Source organism: Lolium perenne, chromosome 1 (genome assembly GCF_019359855.2).
Source record: "Lolium perenne isolate Kyuss_39 chromosome 1, Kyuss_2.0, whole genome shotgun sequence".
NCBI classification, from domain to species: Eukaryota; Viridiplantae; Streptophyta; class Magnoliopsida; order Poales; family Poaceae; genus Lolium; species Lolium perenne.
Window position 1 is genome coordinate 29,624,346 of NC_067244.2, and position 14,555 is coordinate 29,638,900.

Consider the following 14,555-nt stretch of genomic DNA (forward strand, 5'->3'; position numbering starts at 1 on the left):
GTCGGACGGCCAGGAAACGTCACTCATGGTCGCGCCGCGGGTGGTTGACGACGGTGGGGAGCGGGTCTGCAAGATATGCGAACCGCTAGCGTTGGCACCGTACTTGTATGGAAGGCAACGCGGTAATGGTAGAGGGCGGCCGTTGCCATTCCGGTGTTTACAGAACCGCGACGCCTCAGGTCGTGCGCGCGCGGTTTCAAGTAAGGAGGCGCGTGGTAATTTCCGCCCGCGTGGCACACACCGAGGCACTTTCTTCTCACTATCCCTGGCGCATGAAAATTTTCTAGAAACAGGCTCCAAAGTTATGTAAACGGCCTCATTTCTAAGCTTTTGAATTTTTAAAATATGCATGTGCACAATTATCTGGTTTGGCAATATAAACTGTGGTTGTTGTTGCAAAAAAAATATTATGGTGTGTTGTTGTAGCACGGAATATAAAAACATAGATATATAGGGCTAGATAGTACAAACCTTACATAGGAATTTCATCACATTACGATACAGAAGCACATAATAAACCCCGGGCCCACAGACACGACAACAAGACATAGATAATAAAACAGCTCTAAAAACACTCATGAAACTAGATAAATGTTAAAGATGAGGCAACGCCGTCGTCCCTCCTAGGATGTTCATTCCCTTGCTCCTCCTTCGCTATTTTACTCCTCCTCATCACCGACGGGGCCGTCAATGTGGTAGCGGTAGGGGAGGCAGTGCATGTTGAAACGGTCGGGAAAGATGACGTGGAAGTTGGTGAAGATATTGTAGGTAGTGAAAGCGATAAACTCGCAACCACACCAGAACACCTGCCCGAGGAGGTGGTGCGCGTCGAAGGGGTTCCTGAAGTGGACGAAGAGGCCTATCTCATGGTTGTTGTTGCCGTCGAAGTGGGACTCGATCGTGTACATGGGCGGCGAGCCTAGAGGGAGGTTGAGGTGGCGGTAGCCCTGCGAGAGAAAGAACTCGGCTAGCGCCCTGTGATACGTCTCTGACGTATCGATAATTTCTTATGTTCCATGTCACATTATTGATGATATCTACATGTTTTATGTATACTTTATGTCATATTTATGCATTTTCCGGCACTAACCTATTAACGAGATGCCGAAGAGCCGATTCTTGTTTTCATTGTTTTTGGTTTCAGAAATCCTACAAAGGAAATATTCTCGGAATTGGACGAAATCAACGCCCAGGGTCCTATTTTTGCACGAAGCTTCCAGAAGTCCGAAGGAGAGACGAAGTGGGGCCACGAGGCGCCGCCACAACAGGGCGGCGCGGCCTGGGCCTTGGCCGCGCGGCCCTGGTGTTGGGGGCCCTCGTGTGGCCTGATACGTCTCCGACGTATCGATAATTTCTTATGTTCCATGCCACATTATTGATGTTATCTACATGTTTTATGCACACTTTATGTCATATTCGTGCATTTTCTGGAACTAACCTATTAACAAGATGCCGAAGTGCCAGTTGCTATTTTCTGCTGTTTTTGGTTTCAGAAATCCTAGTAAGGAAATATTCTCGGAATTGGACGAAATCAACGCCCAGGGGCCTATTTTGCCACGAAGCTTCCAGAAGTCCGAAGACGAAACGAAGTGGGGCCACGGGGTGCCCAAACCCTAGGGCGGCGCGGCCCCCCCCTTGGCCGCGCCGGCCTGTGGTGTGGGGCCCCCGTGCCCCCTCCTGACTTGCCCTTCCGCCTACTTAAAGCCTCCGTGACGAAACCCCCAGTACCGAGAGCCACGATACGGAAAACCTTCCAGAGACGCCGCCAACGCCGATCCCATCTCTGGGGATCCAGGAGATCGCCTCCGGCACCCTGCCGGAGAGGGGAATCATCTCCCGGAGGACTCTACGCCGCCATGGTCGCCTCCGGTGTGATGTGTGAGTAGTCTACCCCTGGACTATGGGTCCATAGCAGTAGCTAGATGGTTGTCTTCTCCCCATTGTGCTATCATTGTCGGATCTTGTGAGCTGCCTAACATGATCAAGATCATCTATCTGTAATTCTATATGTTGCGTTTGTTGGGATCCGATGAATAGAGAATACATGTTATGTTGATTATCAAAGTTATATCTATGTGTTGTTTATGATCTTGCATGCTCTCCGTTATTAGTAGATGCTCTGGCCAAGTTGATGCTAGTAACTCCAAGAGGGAGTATTTATGCTCGATAGTGGGTTCATGTCTCCGTGAATCTGGAGGGGTGACAAGAACCTCTAAGGTTATGGATGTGCTGTTGCCACTAGGGATAAAACATTAGTGCTATGTTCAAGGATGTAGTCACTAGTTACATTACGCGCAATACTTAATGCAATTGTCTGTTGTTAGCAACTTAATACTGGAGGGGGTTCGGATGCTAACCTGAAGGTGGACTTTTTAGGCATAGATGCAGTTGGATGGCGGTCTATGTACTTTGTCGTAATGCCCAATTAAATCTCACTATACTCATCATGATATGTATGTGCATGGTCATGCTCTCTTTATTTGTCAATTGCCCAACTGTAATTTGTTCACCCAACATGCTGTTTGTCTTATGGGAGAGACACCTCTAGTGAACTGTGGACCCCGGTCCAATTCTCTTTACTGAAATACAATCTACTGCAATACTTGTTCTACTGTTTTCTGCAAACAATCATCTTCCACACAATACGGTTAATCCTTTGTTACAGCAAGCCGGTGAGATTGACAACCTCACTGTTTCGTTGGGGCAAAGTACTTTGGTTGTGTTGTGCAGGTTCCACGTTGGCGCCGGAATCCCTGGTGTTGCGCCGCACTACATCCCACCGCCATCAACCTTCAACGTGCTTCTTGGCTCCTCCTGGTTCGATAAACCTTGGTTTCTTTCTGAGGGAAAACTTGCTGCTGTGCGCATCATACCTTCCTCTTGGGGTTCCCAACGAACGTGTGAGTTACACGCCATCAAGCTCTTTTTCTGGCGCCGTTGCCGGGGAGATCAAGACACGCTGCAAGGGGAGTCTCCACTTCTCAATCTCTTTACTTTGTTTTTGTCTTGCTTAGTTTTATTTACTACTTTGTTTGCTGCACTATATCAAAATACAAAAAAATTAGTTGCTAGTTTTACTTTACTTGTTATCTTGTTTGCTATATCAAAAACACAAAAAAATTAGTTTACTTGCATTTAATTTATCTAGTTTGCTCTATTTACTACTACTAAAATGAGTAATCCTGAAGTTGAAGTTCGTACGTTTAAGCAACGTGGGGGAGAATGTTTGAGAGATGCTTGGTATAGAATTAGTGATGCCCATAATAGATGCACTAAGAAACACTCCACCATTATTTTACTCAGGAACTTTTATGTTGGTATCTCTAGCTGGAATAGATATGTTCTTGATAGTCTCGCAAAAGGTGACTTCTTAAGTACTCCTGCATTAGAAGCTAGTTGCATTATTGAGAGTTTATTTGGAATACCCCCTGTTGATAAAGTTAAAATTGAAATCTCTCTTGAAGATGTTATGAAAAGATTGGAAACTATAGAGAAAATTTTTCCAAGTATTGAAGCTAAATTGGAAATATTACTTGATAAAACTGATGAACTTGATAAATCCTTAGGAGGAATTGATGAAAGAATTAGTGTCCTAGGAACTAATGCTGTCCATGATGATCAAATCAATAGGATTGACGAACTTGAAAAAGCTATGGGAACCTTGGGTTCAACATTTTCTTCTCTTAAATATAAGGAGAAAGCTTACGTGGGTAAGGAGCAAAAGTTTATGTATGTCTCTAAAGTGCCTAGACCAAAGAAGTATTATTATAGGCCTAAAATTGACAAAGCCCTTAGTACCACTATGGATGGGGGAGCTCATGATAACGATGCATCACCCTTTGATAATACTTGATACACACTTTCTGCGCCTAGCTGAAAGGCGTTAAAGAAAAGCGCTTATGGGAGACAACCCATGTTTTTACCTACAGTACTTTGTTTTTATTTTGTGTCTTGGAAGTTGTTTACTACTGTAGCAACCTCTCCTTATCTTAGTTTTGTGTTTTGTTGTGCCAAGTAAAGCCGTTGATAGAAAAGTAAGTACTAGATTTGGATTACTGCACAGTTCCAGATTTCTTTGCTGTCACGAATCTGGGTCCACCTCCCTGTAGGTAGCTCAGAAAATTAAGCCAATTTACGTGCATGATCCTCAGATATGTACGCAACTTTCATTCAATTTGAGCATTTTCATTTGAGCAAGTCTGGTGCCATTTTAAAATTCGTCAATACGAACTGTTCTGTTTTGACAGATTCTGCCTTTTATTTCGCATTGCCTCTTTTGCTATGTTGGATGAATTTCTTTGATCCACTAATGTCCAGTAGCATTATGCAATGTCCAGAAGTGTTAAGAATGATTGTGTCACCTCTGAATATGTCAATTTATATTGTGCACTAACCCTCTAATGAGTTGTTTCGAGTTTGGTGTGGAGGAAGTTTTCAAGGATCAAGAGAGGAGTATGATGCAACATGATCAAGGAGAGTGAAAGCTCTAAGCTTGGGGATGCCCCGGTGGTTCACCCCTGCATATATCAAGAAGACTCAAGCGTCTAAGCTTGGGGATGCCCAAGGCATCCCCTTCTTCATCGACAACATTATCAGGTTCCTCCCCTGAAACTATATTTTTATTCCATCACATCTTATGTGCTTTTTCTTGGAGCGTCGGTTTGTTTTTGTTTTTTGTTTTGTTTGAATGAAATGGATCCTAGCATTCACTTTATGGGAGAGAGACACGCTCCGCTGTAGCATATGGACAAGTATGTCCTTGGTTTCTACTCATAGTATTCATGGCGAAGTTTCTCCTTCGTTAAATTGTTATATGGTTGGAATTGGAAAATGATACATGTAGTAATTGCTATAAATGTCTTGGGTAATGTGATACTTGGCAATTGTTGTGCTCATGATTAAGCTCTTGCATCATATGCTTTGCACCCATTAATGAAGAAATACATAGAGCATGCTAAAATTTGGTTTGCATATTTGGTTTCTCTAAGGTCTAGATAATTTCTAGTATTGAGTTTGAACAACAAGGAAGACGGTGTAGAGTCTTATAATGTTTACAATATGTCTTTTATGTGAGTTTTGCTGCACCGGTTCATCCTTGTGTTTGTTTCAAATAAGCCTTGCTAGCCTAAACCTTGTATCGAGAGGGAATACTTCTCATGCATCCAAAATACTTGAGCCAACCACTATGCCATTTGTGTCCACTATACCTACCTACTACATGGTATTTTCCGCCATTCCAAAGTAAATTGCTTGAGTGCTACCTTTAAAATTCCATCATTCACCTTTGCAATATATAGCTCATGGGACAAATAGCTTAAAAACTATTGTGGTATTGAATATGTAATTATGCACTTTATCTCTTATTAAGTTGCTTGTTGTGCGATAACCATGTTTACTGGGGACGCCATCAACTTTCATTGTTGAATTTCATGTGAGTTGCTGTGCATGTTCGTCTTGTCTGAAGTAAGGGCGATCTACACTGAGTTGAATGGTTTGAGCATGCATATTGTTAGAGAAGAACATTGGGCCGCTAACTAAAGCCATGATCCATGGTGGAAGTTTCAGTTTTGGACAAACATCCTCAAATCTCTAATGAGAAAAGAATTAATTGTTGTTGAATGCTTAAAGCATTAAAAGAGGAGTCCATTATCTGTTGTCTATGTTGTCCCGGTATGGATGTCTAAGTTGAGAATAATCAAAAGCGAGAAATCCAAATGCGAGCTTTCTCCTTAGACCTTTGTACAAAGTGCGGCATAGAGGTACCCCTTTGTGAAACTTGGTTAAAGCATATGTATTGCGGTGATAATCCAGGTAGTCCAAGCTAATTAGGACAAGGTGCGGGCACTATTGGTACACTATGCATGAGGCTTGCAACTTATAAGATATAATTTACATGATGCATATGCATTATTACTACCGTTGACAAAATTGTTTCATGTTTTCAAAATCAAAGCTCTAGCACAAATATAGCAATCGATGCTTTTCCTCTATGGAGGACCATTCTTTTACTTTTAATGTTGAGTCAGTTCACCTATTTCTCTCCACCTCAAGAAGCAAACACTTGTGTGAACTGTGCATTGATTCCTACATACTTGCTTATTGCACTTATTATATTACTCTATGTTGACAATATCCATGAGATATACATGTTACAAGTTGAAAGCAACCGCTGAAACTTAATCTTCTTTTGTGTTGCTTCAATGCTTTTACTTTGAATTATTGCTTTATGAGTTAACTCTTATGCAAGACTTATTGATGCTTGTCTTGAAGTGCTATTCATGAAAAGTCTTTGCTTTATGATTCACTTGTTTACTCATGTCATATACATTGTTTTGATCGCTGCATTCACTACATATGCTTTACAAATAGTATGATCAAGATTATGATGGCATGTCACTCCAGAAATTATACGTGTTATCGTTTTACCTGCTCGGGACGAGCAGAACTAAGCTTGGGGATGCTGATACGTCTCCGACGTATCGATAATTTCTTATGTTCCATGCCACATTATTGATGTTATCTACATGTTTCATGCACACTTTATGTCATATTCGTGCATTTTCTGGGACTAACATATTAACAAGATGCCGAAGTGCCGATTCTTTGTTTTGCTGTTTTTGGTTTCAGAAATCCTAGTAAGGAAATATTCTCGGAATTGGACGAAATCAACGCCCAGGGGCCTATTTTGCCACGAAGCTTCCAGAAGTCCGAAGACGAAACGAAGTGGGGCCACGGGGTGCCCAAACCCTAGGGCGGCGCGGCACCCCCCTTGGCCGCGCCGGCCTGTGGTGTGGGGCCCCCGTGCCCCCTCCTGACTTGCCCTTCCGCCTACTTAAAGCCTCCGTGACGAAACCCCATGCATCGAGAGCCACGATACGGAAAACCTTCCAGAGACGCCGCCAACGCCGATCCCATCTCGGGGATCCAGGAGATCGCCTCCGGCACCCTGCCGGAGAGGGGAATCATCTCCCCGAGGACTCTACGCCGCCATGGTCGCCTCCGGTGTGATGTGTGAATAGTCTACCCCTGGACTATGGGTCCATAGCGATAGCTAGATGGTTGTCTTCTCCCCATTGTGCTATCATTGTCGGATCTTGTGAGCTGCCTAACATGATCAAGATCATCTATCTGTAATTCTATATGTTGCGTTTGTTGGGATCCGATGAATAGAGAATACTTGTTATGTTGATTATCAAAGTTATATCTATGTGTTGTTTATGATCTTGCATGCTCTCCGTTATTAGTAGATGCTCTGGCCAAGTTGATGCTAGTAACTCCAAGAGGGAGTATTTATGCTCGATAGTGGGTTCATGTCTCCGTGAATCTGGAGGGGTGACAAGAACCTCTAAGGTTATGGATGTGCTGTTGCCACTAGGGATAAAACATTAGTGCTATGTTCAAGGATGTAGTCACTAGTTACATTACGCGCAATACTTAATGCAATTGTCTGTTGTTAGCAACTTAATACTGGAGGGGGTTCGGATGATAACCTGAAGGTGGACTTTTTAGGCATAGATGCAGTTGGATGGCGGTCTATGTACTTTGTCGTAATGCCCAATTAAATCTCACTATACTCATCATGATATGTATGTGCATGGTCATGCTCTCTTTATTTGTCAATTGCCCAACTGTAATTTGTTCACCCAACATGATGTTTGTCTTATGGGAGAGACACCTCTAGTGAACTGTGGACCCCGGTCCAATTCTCTTTGCTGAAATACAATCTGCAATACTTGTTCTCTCGTTTTTACGCAAACAATCATCTTCCACACAATACGGTTAATCCTTTGTTACAGCAAGCCGGTGAGATTGACAACCTCACTGTTTCGTTGGGGCAAAGTACTTTGGTTGTGTTGTGCAGGTTCCACGTTGGCGCCGGAATCCCTGGTGTTGCGCCGCACTACATCCCGCCGCCATCAACCTTCAACGTGCTTCTTGGCTCCTCCTGGTTCGATAAACCTTGGTTTCTTTCTGAGGGAAAACTTGCTGCTGTGCGCATCATACCTTCCTCTTGGGGTTCCCAACGAACGTGTGAGTTACACGCCATCATGCCCCCCTGACCTGCCCGTCTTCTCCTTATGTGCTTCATTGTTGGATCTTGTGAGCTGCCTAACATGATCAAGATCATCTATCTGTAATGCTATATGTTGTGTTTGTCGGGATCCGATGGATAGAGAATACTATGTTATGTTAATTATAAATCTATTACCTATGTGTTGTTTATGATCTTGCATGCTCTCCGTTATTAGTAGAGGCTCTGGCCATGTTTTTGCTCTTAACTCCAAGAGGGAGTATTTATGCTCGATAGTGGGTTCATGCCTCCATTAAATCTGGGACAAAGGTGAGGAAAGTTCTAAGGTTGTGGATGTGTTGTTGCCACTAGGGATAAAACATTGATGCTATGTCCGAGGATGTAGTTATTGATTACATTACGCACCATACTTAATGCAATTGTCTGTTGTTTGCAACTTAATACTGGAAGGGGTTCGGATGATAACCTAAAGGTGGACTTTTTAGGCATAGATGCATGCTGGATAGCGGTCTATGTACTTTGTCGTAATGCCCAATTAAATCTCACTATACTTATCATATCATGTATGTGCATTTTCATGCTCTCTCTATTTGTCAATTGCCCGACTGTAATTTGTTCACCCAACATGCTATTTATCTTATGGGAGAGACACCTCTAGTGAACTGTGGACCCCGGTCCATTCTTTTATATTAAATACAATCTACTGCAATACTTGTTCTACTATTTTCTGCAAACAATCATCATCCACACTATACATCTAATCCTTTGTTACAGCAAGCCGGTGAGATTGACAACCTCACTGTTTCGTTGGGGCAAAGTACTTTGGTTGTGTTGTGCAGGTTCCACGTTGGCGCTGGAATCCCTGGTATTGCGCCGCACTACATCCCGCCGCCATCAACCTTCAACGTGCTTCTTGACTCCTACTGGTTCGATAAACCTTGGTTTCTTACTGAGGGAAACTTGCTGCTGTACGCATCACACCTTCCACTTGGGGTTCCCAACGAGCGTGTGCTTTACGCGTCATCAAGCTAAATTTCTGGCGCCGTTGCCGGGGAGATCAAGACACGCTGCAAGGGGAGTCTCCACAATCCAATCTCTTTACTTTGTTTTTGTCTTGCTTTATTTTATTTACTTTCTTGTTTGCTGCATTATATCAAAACACAAAAAAATTAGTTGCTAGTTTTACTTTATTTACTGTCTGGTTCTCCATATCAAAAACACAAAAAAATTAGTTACTTGCATTTACTTTATCTAGTTTGCTTTATTTACTACTGTTAAAATGAATACCCCTGAAAACACTAAGTTGTGTGACTTCACAACCACAAATAATAATGATTTCTGATGCACACCCATTGCTCCACCTTCTACTACAGCAGAATTTTTTGAAATTAAACCTGCTTTACTGAATCATGTTATGAGAGAGCAATTTTCTGGTGTTAGTTCTGATGATGCTGCTGCCCATCTCAATAACTTTGTTGAACTATGTGAAATGCAAAAGTATAAGGATGTAGATGGTGACATTATAAAATTAAAATTGTTTCCTTTCTCATTAAGAGGAAGAGCTAAAGATTGGTTGCTATCTCTGCCTAGAAATAGTATTGATTCATGGACTAAATGTAAGGATGCTTTTATTGGTAGATATTATCCTCCCGCTAAAATTATATATTTGAGGAGTAGCATAATGAATTTTAAACAATTAGATAATGAACATGTTGCTCAAGCATGGGAGAGAATGAAATCTTTGGTAAAGAATTGCCCAACCCATGGACTGACTACTTGGATGATCATCCAAACCTTTTATGCAGGACTGAACTTTTCTTCGTGGAACCTATTGGATTCAGCTGCTGGAGGTACCTTTATGTCCATCACTTTGGGGGCGGCTTCAAAGCTTCTTGATGATATGATGATAAATTACTCTGAATGGCACACGGAAAGAGCTCCACAAGGTAAGAAGGTAAATTCTGTCGAAGAAACCTCTTCCTTGAGTGATAAGATTGATGCTATTATGTCTATGCTTGTGAATGGTAGGACTAATGTTGATCCTAATAATGTTCCATTAGCTTCATTGGTTGCTCAAAAAGAACATGTTGATGTAAATTTCATTAAAAATAACAATTACAATAATTCTAGGCCATATCCTGCTAATGGTAACTCTTATGGTAGATATGTTTCACCTAATGAGGAAAAGATGTTGGAAATTGAAAGATCCACCAAGAGCTTTATGCAATCACAATATGAGCAAAACAAATTGTTTACTAAAACTATGAATGAACAATCTACCTTGTTGAAGAGTATAGGAAATCAACTTGAAAATCTGAATATGGAGATTTCTGGGTTGCAAACTAAACTTGCAAATGCTGAAAACCGAATCTCATACATGTCTGCGTCACAATCTTCTTTAATTAATAAAATGGCTGCTAAACCTGAGGATATTGAAAATAAAATTGTTACTACAGCAAATGCCATCCAAGTTAGAATTAATGAGAATATAAGATTGATGGCTGAATTGCATGCTAGGTGGGAAAGAGAAGAAAATGAAAAACTAGCTAAAGAGAATAATGTAGCTAAAGTTTGGACTATTACCACCACTAGCAATGCTAATGTTCCACATGTTTCTGCACCTCCTACTAATAATGGTGAAAGAATTGGTGTTGGCAATGTTTCTACTTCTAATGCAAAGCCTGCAAAACTGCCGGAAACTGCTAAAACTGCTGAAACTGCCTGTGATAAAACTGCTAAAAATTTTTTCCAACATTGGGGATGATGATCCCATTGCTGTAGATCATAATGGTTTAAATTTTGATGATTGCCACATCTCTGAAGTCATAAAGTTCTTACAAAAGCTTGCTAAAAGTCCCAATGCTAGTGCTATAAATTTAGCCTTTACAAAACATATTACGAATGCTCTCATAAAAGCTAGAGAAGAGAAACTAGAACGTGAAGCTTCTATTCCTAGAAAGCTAGAGGATGGTTGGGAGCCCATCATTAATATGAAGGTCAATGACTTTGATTGTAACGCTTTATGTGATCTTGGTGCAAGTATTTCTGTTATGCCTAAGAAAATTTATGATATGCTTGACTTGCCACCATTGAAAAATTGTTATTTGGATGTTAATCTCACTGATAATGCTAAAAATAAACCTTTGGGGAGAGTTGATAATGTTCGCATTATCGTTAATAATAAACTTGTCCCCGTTGATTTTGTTGTCTTGGATATTGAATGCAATGCATCTTGCCCCATTATATTGGGAAAACCTTTTCTTCGAACTGTTGGAGCTATCATTGATATGAAGGAAGGTAATATTAAATATCAATTTCCTCTCAAGAAAGGTATGGAACACTTCCCTAGGAAGAGAATGAAGTTACCTTATGATTCTATTATTAGAACAAATTATGATGTCGATGCTTCATCTCTTGATAACACTTGATATACACTTTCTGCGCCTAGCTGAAAGGCGTTAAAGAAAAGCGCTTATGGGAGACAACCCATGTTTTTACTACAGTACCTTTATTTTATATTTGAGTCTTGGAAGTTGTTTACTACTGTAGCAACCTCTCCTTATCTTAGTTTTGTGCATTATTGTGCCAAGTAAGTCGTTGATAGTAAGGTTCATACTAGATTTGGATTACTGTGCAGAAACAGATTTCTTTGCTGTCACGAATCTGGGCCTAATTCTCTGTAGGTAACTCCAAAAATTATACCAATTTACGTGAGTGATCCTCATATAAGTACGCAACTTTCATTCAATTTGGGCATTTTCATCTGAGCAAGTCTGGTGCCACTTTAAAATTCATCTTTACGAACTGTTCTGTTTTGACAGATTCTGCCTTTTATTTCGCATTGCCTCTTTTGCTATGTTGGATGAATTTCTTTGATCCATTAATGTCCAGTAGCTTTGTGCAATGTCCAGAAGTGTTAAGAATGATTATGTCACCACTGAACATGTAAATTTTTATTGTGCACTAACCCGATAATGAGTTGTTTTGAGTTTGGTGTGGAGGAAGTTTTCAAGGATCAAGAGAGGGAAATGATGCAATATGATCAAGAAGAGTGAAAGCTCTAAGCTTGGGGATGCCCCGGTGGTTCACCCCTGCATATTTTAAGAAGACTCAAGCGTCTAAGCTTGGGGATGCCCAAGGCATCCCCTTCTTCATCGACAACATTATCAGGTTCCTCCCCTGAAACTATATTTTTATTCCATCACATCTTATGTGCTTTGCTTGGAGCGTCGGTTTGTTTTTGTTTTTGTTTTTGTTTTTGTTTTTGTTTGAATAAAATGGATCCTAGAATTCATTGTGTGGGAGAGAGACACGCTCCGCTGTTGCATATGGACAAATATGTCCTTAGGCTTTACTCATAGTATTCATGGCGAAGGTTGAATCTTCTTCGTTGGATTGTTATATGGTTGGAATCGGGAAATGCTACATGTAGTATTTTTAAAATGTCTTGAATAATTTGATACTTGGCAATTGTTGTGCTCATGTTTAAGCTCTTGCATCATATACTTTGCACCCATTAATGAAGAAATACATAGAGCTTGCTAAAATTTGGTTTGCATATTTGCTCTCTCTAAAGTCTAGATAATTTCTAGTATTGAGTTTTGAACAACAAGGAAGACGGTGTAGAGTCTTATAATGTTTACAATATGTCTTTTATGTGAGTTTTGTTGCACCGGTTCATCCTTGTGTTTGTTTCAAATAACCTTGCTAGCCTAAACCTTGTATCGAGAGGGAATACTTCTCATGCATCCAAAATCCTTGAGCCAACTACTATGCCATTTGTGTCCACCATACCTACCTACTACATGGTATTTCTCCGCCATTCCAAAGTAAATTGCTTGAGTGCTACCTTTAAATTTCCATCATTCGCCTTTGCAATATATAGCTCATGGGACAAAATAGCCTTAAAAACTATTGTGGTATTGAATATGTACTTATGCACTTTATCTCTTATTAAGTTGCTTGTTGTGCGATAACCATGCTCCTGGGGACGCCATCAACACTTTGTTGAATATCATGTGAGTTGCTATGCATGTTCATCTTGTCTGAAGTAAGGGCGGTTTTCACAATCAAATGGTTTGAGTATGCATACTGTTAGAGAAGAACATTGGGCCGCTAACTAAAGCCATGAATCATGGTGGAAGTTTCAGTTTGGACATAAAACCTCAATCTCTTATGAGAATATTAACTGTTGAATGCTTAAGCATTAAAAGAGGAGTCCATTATCTGTTGTCTATGTTGTCCCGGTATGGGTGTCTAAGTTGAAGAATGATCAAAAGCGAGAAATCCAAATGCGAACTTTATCCTTAGACCCTTGTACAGGCGGCATAGAGGTACCCCTTTGTGACACTTGGTTGAAACATATGATATGCAATGATAATCCGTGTTAACCCAAGCTAATTAGGACAAGGTGCGGGCACTACTAGTATACTATGCATGAGGCTTGCAACTTGTAAGATATAATTTACATGATACATATGCTTTATTACTACCGTTGACAAAATTGTTTCATGTTTTCAAAATAAAAGCTCTAGCACAAATATAGCAATCGATGCTTTCCTCTTTGAAGGACCTTTCTTTTACTTTTTATGTTGAGTCAGTTCACCTATTTCTCTCCACCTCAAGAAGCAAACACTTGTGTGAACTGTGCATTGATTCCTACATACTTGCATATTGCACTTGTTATATTACTTTAGATTGACACTATCTATGAGATATACATGTTATAAGTTGAAAGCAACCGCTGAAACTTGATCTTCCTTTGTGTTGCTTCAACACCTTTACTTTGATTTATTGCTTTATGAGTTAACTCTTATGCAAGACTTATTGATGCTTGTCTTGAAGTACTATTCATGAAAAGTCTTTGCTTTATGATTCATTTGTTTACTCATGTCATTACCATTGTTTTGATCGCTGCATTCATTACATATGCTTACAATAGTATGATCAAGGTTATGATGGCATGTCACTCCTGAAATTATCTTTGTTATCGTTTACCTGCTCGGGACGAGCAGGAACTAAGCTTGGGGATGGTGATACGTCTCCGACGTATCGATAATTTCTTATGTTCCATGCCACATTATTGATGATATATACATGTTTTATGTATACTTTATGTCATATTTATATATTTTCCGGCACTAACCTATTAACGAGATGCCGAAGAGCCAGTTGTTGTTTTCTGCTGTTTTTGGTTTCAGAAATCCTACAAAGGAAATATTCTCGGAATTGGACGAAATCAACGCCCAGGGTCCTATTTTTGCACGAAGCTTCCAGAAGTCCGAAGGAGAGACGAAGTAGGGCCACGAGGCGCCGCCACAACAGGGCGGCGCGGCTTGGGCCTTGGTCGCGCGGACCTGGTGTGTGGGGCCCTCGTGTGGCCCCCTGACCTGCCCTTCCGCCTACTTAAAGCCTCCGTCGCGAAACCCCCAGTACCGAGAGCCACGATACGGAAAACCTTACTGAGACGCCGCCGCCGCCAATCCCATCTCGGGGGATTCAGGAGATCGCCTCCGGCACCCTG